Consider the following 10,058-nt stretch of genomic DNA (forward strand, 5'->3'; position numbering starts at 1 on the left):
TCTGAACTTTTGACCAAAGGGATGGACCATAAGTCATGGCCTTGGAAGAAAACATCTACAGAGAAAACAATGATTCCAGTTGACAGAGTAAACATAGGGAGTGAAGATGAGGTAACATAAAAGCATACTTTTCTTACTCATTCATTCTCTTTTTACCCCATGCCCTTCAAAAGTATTTTCATATTCTAACCATGTTTAATTGCAGACAAATTTAACTAATACAGTGGAACCACGGACAAATTTGAAGCTTAAAGATGAAAATCTTTCAGCTGTTAAAGGTGGTGACTTGTAATTTGTAAATTGTACTTTATTTATAATCTTATTTCCATGAGTTTAATTATAATTGATTAAACTATATACAGGATGGGAGAAAGCTGGATCAGAAGTTTTAGCACTAAAACAAGAACTAGAGAAAGCTACACAACAAAGAGAAGCATTAAATGAGTGTATGCTTCAGCTTCGTTTTGCTCGTGAAGAACAGGAAAAAAAGATACATGATGATTTAATGAAAACATCAAATGAACATGAAAAAAAGATAGCTGAATTAAATAAAAAAGTTTCCAAACTAGAATTGGAAAACAATCAATTAATTTACTCTCTTTCATCAAAGGAAAAGCTAATTAACGAACTACACTCAGTTAGAGTTCAATTAGATTATGATTTAACTTCTGTTGTTGGTCAACTGGAGTCAACTCAGAGAGAAAATGATTCTTTAAGTTATGAAATCCGAGTTTTAGAGAAAGAACTTGAGATCAGAAACGAAGAGAGAGAATTTAACCGAAGAACATCTGACGTGGCACATAAGCAATACCTAGGAAGTGTCAAAAAGATTGCACAGCTGGAAACAGAAGCACAAAGACTCCGCTCACTTCTCCAAAAACGCTTACCTGGCCCCGCTGACGTGGCAAAGATGAAGAACGAAGTTGACCTTACAAGAAAAAAGTCAAATCCTTTTCCTATTGCATCAAAGATCACCTTCTTGACTGAACAGTTGTGTTCGTTTGAAGAAGAGAACATACTCCTTAAGGAGTTTCTCAACCAAAAGTCAAAAAGTCAAACGGTCGTACCTGCCACGTCGTTTGACATGAGTAGTGATGAGAAAAATACTTAAAACCAACCAGTCTTGTGGCGTCGGTGCTAAGAGGAGATATATATTGTGTCTTGACCAGCCAAGATATGCCTTTATCCGTGGGACGTTCTTTTCTCATCTTCAGGGGCAATATGTTGAATTTCATCCTTCCCAGCACTAATATAAATATAAATATAATATAAGGAGGAGAGGTTCGTTTTTTGATGAAAAAATGAAAGACAAATATTGAAGAAGAAAATGAAAGATAATTGCTGAAGAACCATCTAAATGTAGAGCAAGAGACTCACGGCTTTTGGACGTCGAAATCCAGTGATGTTGTTATCTTGAAGAAGCTCATAGTCATCTTCATCAAGAACATAGTTCTTCTCCGTTTCCCTTAAGATTCATGCAACATAAAATAGAAAGGTAACCGTGCATTCACAACAAAAGGTAAGCTTGTCAAATTGATTTTACCTTTTCTTTCTTTTCTTCTTCTTTTGTCTCTCATCATCACTATCCACCCTGTCTTCTTCCTCTGCATCATGTTCGTCTTTATGAATATCATCCACTATAATCAAGGTCAAACAATTACAACATTTAACTATGTCATTAATCATTTCAAAAATGGAGCTTCATTGTAAATAAAATGAGCATGTTTTGGAACTAAATAAGATACTAAATGGACACTCACAGTCAGTAACCTTCATTGATCCAGGTGTGTCCACACCTAACCAAACCGGTAAAGCCTCTCATGCAGACCTTCTTGCAACACTTGAAACACGAACATTAGCACATATATAAACCCATATGCCAACAAATTCAAACATGAAAAGATAGTCATCATAGAAACATAAACATCCATTTCCATTTTCACCTCCCTATGCCTAAACCCGTTTGCATCTCTACCTTAGTTTTCACGTTGTATCAGAGTGTGATTATTAATGCCATTGATGAATTAGTCAATTGTACTTTTGCTTGTTCATTGGGGAAATTTATCAAACAGGTGGTGTTCATAAAAAAAACAAAACCACTCTGTCAACATTAATTCATCCTTCCCACAAATCAAGATTCATCAAAAACATAAAAAGCAAATAGTTTAGTAAGATAAAGGGGACCAGGAAAAAGTAAAAATAATCAGGTCGTAGTCTCGATATCAACAATTATGAACTGCATTAAACTAACCCTCAATTTCATAGTAAAAATCAAAATTCAAAACAAACATCATTCAACAGAATATGAAGAACATCTACTGAGATCGAGAGAACACAAAGAGGAGAACAGGCAAGAAGAGTGCAAACTATTGTGCCAAAACTTACCAGCTAATGGAAATTGGCAACTCGATAACATAACAGAGGCCATCTGGAATAGCGGGGAGGTTAGAAAATTGATATCACGATGGAATCAGACAAACAACAAAAGAAGGGAATAAGAACAACAATTACCATACAAACTGATGATATTACCTGCGTAGGGTCAAAGAGGAGAACGACGAGAAGAGGCGGCATGTATGATGATACGATGAGCATAGAGACCATGATGGAGGCGTAAGAGCCTAAGACGATGACGGTGAGCAGAGCGATGCGATAGAGGGGCATTCGTGATAGAGAAAAGAAATAAGGATTCAGAATAGCATATAACTAGGGAAGGAAGGATGTGAAAGCATAAAATCCAAGACCTAGGGTTCTGGTGGGTTTGATAAAATTAAAGGGCCGGACGAATTATAAAACGGTGACAAGGTACACCAGAGCACCGGCGCCACCACTCTCGGAAATGTGGAGTTTTCTAATTTTTTGGGTTTCTAATCGGAGGTCGATAGATGTTTTCAAACTAAAATTGGAGATTAGAGTGCCGAATAATAGAGAATCACAAAAGCATGAAGTGTGGATTGAGCTTTTAAGGTTCAATGGCAGTGGCGGTAGTGATGGCTTAGGGTTTAGAGGGAGAAGGAAGGAGTGAACGAAGGGAGATACTGAGGAGAGAGGGTAGAAGTGGGGTTCTTCAAAAATTTAGAATTCCAGACAATTTCGTTTCCCCCTTTAAAAACACGCGTTTAACAAAAAAATATAAAGCGACATTTGAAGAGGACACCCGTTTAAAAAAGCACCCTCCGTGTTTGTATTTTTTTTTCTTTTCTAACACTAATTTCAGGGCACGTACAAATGCGTGACCTCTATCCTTCAAATTTTAGAAGAGATGACATTATTTTTAGGGCGAACAGTTTAGTGTGTCGTAAATCACCGCGTGTCATTGTTTGCGCGTCGTAAAAGGCTGTTTTTCTAGTAGTGATGGATGCTACTCCTGTGATGTTTGGTACCATCAAGGAGGGGATTATGAAGCTTATGGATGAGCGGCTCAGGGCCTTTCGAGCCGAGATTTTGCGAGTCAATTATGAGCGTGAACTTGTTCATTTCGGGAATTCAAGGCTTGTGGAGCTCCGGAGTTCTTTGGGGCTAAGGACGATATCGCTAGTCGACGCTAGATCGGTGACATAGAGAATGCTCAACGGACGGGTTTTCACTCGGAGGGGAAAAGGTAGGGTTTACATGTTGCCTGCTGAGGGATCGAGAACGTGATTGGTGGGATAGGTTAGCTGCGCTGTGGGGACTATAGTGGTGGAAACCATGACTTGGGAGGAGTTTATTATGAGGTTTCAGAGAGAGTTTTCACTAGCGATTGAGGTCTAGCAGCTGGCGAGGGAGTTTCAGAACCTTCACGACACTACTGAGACGATGGCGAAGATCACCGCCAAGTTTCGGGAGAGGCTCTTTTAGTTCCATAGTACGTTGCGGATGACGAGATAAAGAAGACAAGATACCATGAAATGTTGTGGGATGATATCAGGAAGTTCATGAGCTTTTCATGGTGCAAGACCCTAAATGATATGATTGAGAGGGACCGTGAGCGGGAGAACGAGATGGAGCTTCGGACGAAGCGCAAGACGGAGTAGGTGCAAACTATCATGGGCGAGGCTAAGAGGCCCGAGACTTATGAGTCGCATTCTAGGGGCTAGTAGCTTCGGGGTCATTGTGACAAGTGCGGTAAGCAGCATAATGGGGAATATCGATCAGTGGGTTCAGGTTGTTGCAAATGTGGAAGTCGGGTCATATGAGCAGGGATTGCCCCCGGAATGCATTGATATATTTTCACTACAACCAAACAGGCCATAAAAACTCTGATTGTTTGAGGTTGTCAGGAGGGATAGTGGCGCCACCTACACTATCCACCTTGAGGATTACCGATGGCGCCATGGAAAGGAAGAGACACATGTGGTGAAGAGCAGGGCATTTAAGCTAACTACTAATGAGGCTCGACCAGCACCGCATATAGTTACCAACACTTTCTTAGTCAATGGTATGGCTGCTCATGTTCTGTTTGATACGGGTGCTACTCGATCCTTTCTATCTCTTGTGCTTAGCAATAAGTTTAGTGATGCTCCTGGGATTCTAGAGTATCCGTTGGAGGTCGAGATTGTTGATGATAGTTCTGCGAATTCTTAAAAAGTTCATCATGGGTGTGTCTTGAACCTGTTCAACAAAAAATACACTATTGATTTGTTGTTGATTCTTATGCGCAGATCGAATGTTATCAACGGGATGGAATGATTGGGTCCCAATGGGGTCTTTATTGATTATGAGTTCCAGTTGGTAAGAGTTCAAACCCCAATTGGGGGAGAACTATTATTACTGGGGTGGGAGCTTCGCATGTGCCGACTCTCTGTTCAACTGCGAGGGCCAGGAGATATCTTCATCAGGGTTGTTCCGGGTTTTTGGCTTATGTTGCGGATACTCAGAATGGGGGCACGATAGCCCATTGTTTGGGATTTCCCTAATTTATTTCATGAGGATTTTCTAGGAGTTCCTCCCGAAAGGCATGTCGATTTTTGGATTGATTTAGTTCCTGGTGCGACCTCAATAGCCACGACATCGTATTATTTGACACCACCATAGGTGTAGGAGTTGTCTATGCAGCTTCAGGAGCTGCTAGACAAAGGATTTATTCGGCCAAGTAGCTCACCTTAGAGAGCATCGATCATATTTGTGAAGAAGAAGGACGACTCGCACATGATGTATATTAACTATCAGGAGCTGAATAAGCTAATGGTGAAGAACCGTTACCTACTCCCGAGAATTGACGAGTTATTTGACCAGCTTCAGGATGCATCTTGGTTTTCAATGATTGATTTGCAACCAAGTTACCATCAGATGAGGGTCAGAGATGAGGATAGACAAAAGACGACCTTCAGAACTCGTTATGGCCACTACAAGTTCGTGGTGATGCCATTTGGGCTCACCAACACATCAGCAATGTTCATGGATCTCGTAAACCGGGTATGCATACCGATACTGGATTAGTCAATGATCATTGTTTATTGATGATATTCTGGTCTACTCCAAGACCAAAGAGCAGTACAAGTATCGTTTCTAGGAGGTATTGGAGACTCTGAGGAGGGATAGGTTATAGGCCAAGTTCTCCAAATGCGAATTCTGACTGCAAGACGTGCAGTTCTTGGAGTACATCGTCAACCAGTAGGGTTTATTGGTCGATCCGGACAAGATCAAGGCCATGATCCGATGAGAGATTCCGAGAACCCCATCTATGATTTAGAGTTTCCTGGGTCTTGTGGGATATTACCGGAGATTTATCTTGGATTTCTCCAATATTTTTGTGCCTTTGACTTGTTTGACAAAGAAGAATTTTACCTTTCGGTGGGGACCCAATCAGTAGTTGGCTTTTACGACGCTGAGGTAGAGATTGTGCGAGGCCTTGATTCTCACACTTCCCAAGGGCATAGATGATTTTGTGGTTTATTGTGATGCCTCTATATCAGGTTTGGGATTTGTTCTTATGCAGAGGGGTCAGGTGATTGCTTACGCTTCAAGACAGCTAAAGCCTCATGAGTCGAATTACCCTATGCATGATTTGGAGTTGGGGGTTGTGGTCTTTGCCCTCAAGATTTCGAGGCACTATCTATATGGGGTTAAGTGTACTATCTACACTGACCAAAAGAACTTGAGGTATTTGATGGATCAACCGAACTTGAATATGCGACATGTAAGGTGGTTATTTGTGGTGAAGGATTACGATTGGAGATTTCATTCCACCCTAGGCAGGCCAATGTAGTGGTTGATGCCCTTAGTCATAAGGTTATTAGTGTACCTATCGAGGATATGTGTTTGAGGATGGTTATCATTTCTCCTTTGTTAGATTTGATCAAGGAGGCCTTGGTAGAGGGATTAAGGATGGAGAAATGGAAGGCATAGTTGATTAGGGGGAAATTCCTTTATTCGTCATAGATATTTGGGGTTTGTTGACTCAATGTGGTAGAGTTTAGGTTCCGACTACTGGTGGGGTGAGGCAGGCAATTCTAGAATAGGCCTATAAGTCAAAGTTTTCGATCCATCCATTGGCCATGAAGATGTATAGGGATTTGAAGTTGAACTATTGGTGGCCTCGTATGAAAAGAGAGATAAAATGGTTTGAGCGGTACCTGACTTATCGGAAAGTCAAGGTCAAACATCATAAGTCCAGACATCAAGATGCAACCATTACCTATTACCATGTGGAAATCGGAGGAGATCAACATGGCATTTATCACAAAGTTGCGAGGTACGACACATGGAGTTGATTTTATCTGGGTCATTATTGATAGATTGACCAAGAGTGTACACTTCATACCGATTGTCGAGAGTATATCTGTTGAGAAGCTAGCTGCCATTTACATTCGGGAGGTGGTGGTTTGGCATGTAGTGCCAATTTTGGTGGTTTCAGATCGTGGCATTTGCTTTAACTCCAGGTTTTGGAGGAAGTTTCAAGAGGAATTGGGTAATTAGCTGCATTTTAGTAATCATACCATCCCCAAACTGATGGTCAATGTGAGTGAACGATTTAGACGTTCGAAGATATGCTCCGGGCATACGTATTAGATTTTGGAGAGAATTGGGATACTTACCTTCTACTGGTCGAGTATTGACCGAAAACCTTTTAAGTTGCTGCATGGGAGGAAGTGTAGGACCCTGGTTTGCTGGGGAGAGGTCGGGTATTGAGTCATGGGGAGCACTGAAGTGGTGCTTAAGATCATTGAGTTGATTTAGCAGGTACATGATAGGTTGCGAGTCGCACAAAGCCAACATAATAGTTATGCAGTTTGGCAACGTTCGGACCTCGATTTCCAGGTGGGGGACTTGGTGCTTCTGAAGGTGTCACCTTGGAAAGGTATCATATGGTTTCGGAAGCGGGGCAAGCTGGGCCCCATGTTTTATTGGTCCATTAAGGATTTCCGTCCGGGTGGTCAGGGTTTCATACCGGTTGGATTTTCCCAATGAGCTCAGTCAGATCCACAACACTTTCCATGTCTCTTATTTGCGGAAGCGTGTTGCCGATGATTCAAAGGTGATTTTTTTTGGATGAGATTCAGGTGAATGAACGCCTGAATTACATGGAGAGGCCGGTTTCGATTATCAACATGAGGACAAAGACTCTACACAACAAGGTGGTAAACCTGGTGAAGGTGCAGTGGCAGCACCGGAAGGGTTCGGAGTGGACATGGGAACCTGAGGATGAGATGATGGAGCACTACCCAGACTTCATTGCAGTAGCGAACTTTAAGGACAAAGTCTAATTCAAGTGGGGGATATTTCTAATGCTAGTGTTCCGGGTAATTTCCATTTTAGTATTGATTCTTAAAAAGTTTGCAAAGTTGGTCCTTACATTGGGCGTATGAGTTAGGTATGTTAGGCTTAGGACTTTGCATGTGGTCGTGGAATTTCTTAGGTACGTTGGGTGTACATGTGTGTTCGCTTGGCCTACAAAAAAAATGGGACAAGCCCTAATTTTTAGGGTTTGGACCCTATTTAAAGACCCTTATAGCCTCTAACCATTTTTACCCCTCATTCACCTCTCTCTTAGCCTCCATTTCGAACCTTAATCAATGTGTGTGATGTTTTGAGGCTTTAGAGTAAATTTTGGTTTTCTTGGTGGTGAAGGAAGACCCTAGGAGTTTTGATATTGCTCTCAAGCTTGTTGGATCAACAATCTCCTCATCTTGGTGCATCTTCTAGTGGTATAAAGTTCATACCTTGGAGCTTTCCTTACTAGATCTTGTTTAAGCTTAGTATTGTGTTCTATTGGTCCCAAGACATTGATCTTCGTGAGTACGGAATATTTCGGAGCTTTTAAGCGGTCATTTCAGATGTTTTAGGGTTTGTTAGGTCATAAAAATGCAAGCCTAGACCTTAGTGTTCTTCCATGCAAGAGTTATGGAGTCTTTAGATGGCTAAAAGAGTTAAGGTTTTGGTGTTGGGCTCATTGTAGCCATGCAAAAGCATAAAGGTTGGAACTTTATGGCTTTAGACATCTTATTAGATTTGGATATGAAATTTTGACATTAGACCTTAAGGCGTTAAGTCATCAAAAGAGGGGTTGGGTTTCAGGTCAGTACGCGGGGCGTACTCTGGTGTAAGTTGAGCATAGTGAGCTAAGACCCTGTAAAACCCCTTCGCAAGATGATGTAGTACGTTGAGTGTAAGGTGGGAATGTCGGGCGTACTCCCAGAAACCCGTTGGGTTGTTTTTGGTCCTTGGGCCATTAGGAGTTTTGGGCTTGTGTTAGATGGGTAATTTACGGAAAGACAAAATGTCTTTTGCCCTTGATATGTTAAATGATGTTTAGACCATTGATTTTGGATTAAAACCCAGATTATTAATTAGAATTGCAATTGGGTTATGTTTAGTATGAGGAGCCATTGTCACACTCCAAAACCTGAACGGTGGAAACGTTCTGGGGCGGAGGACTTCATGTATAGTATCATAACAATGCAAAGTAGTAAATAAGCAACAACATCTTCCACTGCATTAATAGTATAATTTCATACAAGTGTGTTCTTTAATAGTAATAAGATACCAAAAATGAATAATCAAAATAAAAGTCGAGTCTTGATTGTGCTCCGTCTTCTCAAAACCTGCCATCAGTACCTGTCTACTGATGACCTGAGAATACAAGTTATTTTGAAAGCGTAGATCAGCATTTAAGCTAGTTAGTTCATAAGTATTTAGTGTCAATGTTTGTATAAGTTCGATGAAAATGTTTGTAAATGTATAATGTAAATGTTTGTATATGTTTGAAAACTCCTTGAAAATCCTATATTTTCTACTAGTATAAAAAGTAGTCTTCTACTAAGACCCGACTATTTTGTATGTTTGTTTCTCTATAAAAGTGAATGCTTTTCCCAAATATGACTATCATTACCAAGATATAGTTTTTTTATTACCCTGTATGTGAGAAGATCACAATTTGAATATAATGGGAAAATGTATGTGTACTGCAGTTATTTGTATTAACTACTAAAGTAATAACTACCTTAAAACCAATGGTTTAATTAAGGCAAAATGTGATAAGATTGTTACCATACTAAACTGACTATAACACAACGATGAAAGACATCAGAAGAAATGAAATTTGGCACCCGTAGACTTGCAAATCCCACTGTAGCGAATAACAAGGGTGTAGGATAGTCAATCTAGTATATATCTATATGCAAACTCACGCTCTCCCTCCAGAAGATTCTGGTTACAAAACGTGACACAACGAAATGGTTGTTGTGTCATGATGTAGTATCTCACATTATGTTATTTCTGAACCTATTATAGTATACTTGTGATAGTGATAGTATTCTCTATATAGTATTCTCTGTTATACTATTCTCTGTTATAGTATTCTCTGTTATAGTATCCTCTGTTATAGTATTTTTATATGATAGTATTCTCCTAAACTACACCTATTATAGTTTACTAGTGATTTATGCAGTTTGAATGAATGTATACCATTGCTACCTAAGGTACTGAACTAATTGATGGCACTTTTATATCTACATATGTATACATAATATATATCTAAGATTTAGATGACACTCGGAAAAATAACCGATACCCTAAGTCCACATCCAAACAAGGAAAGGAAATAAAGCGATTTAGCAGTCCTAAGTTCTTTAAAC

This window comes from Lactuca serriola, chromosome 9 (genome assembly GCF_051521515.1).
Source record: "Lactuca serriola cultivar US96UC23 chromosome 9, Lser_US96UC23_V15, whole genome shotgun sequence".
NCBI classification, from domain to species: Eukaryota; Viridiplantae; Streptophyta; class Magnoliopsida; order Asterales; family Asteraceae; genus Lactuca; species Lactuca serriola.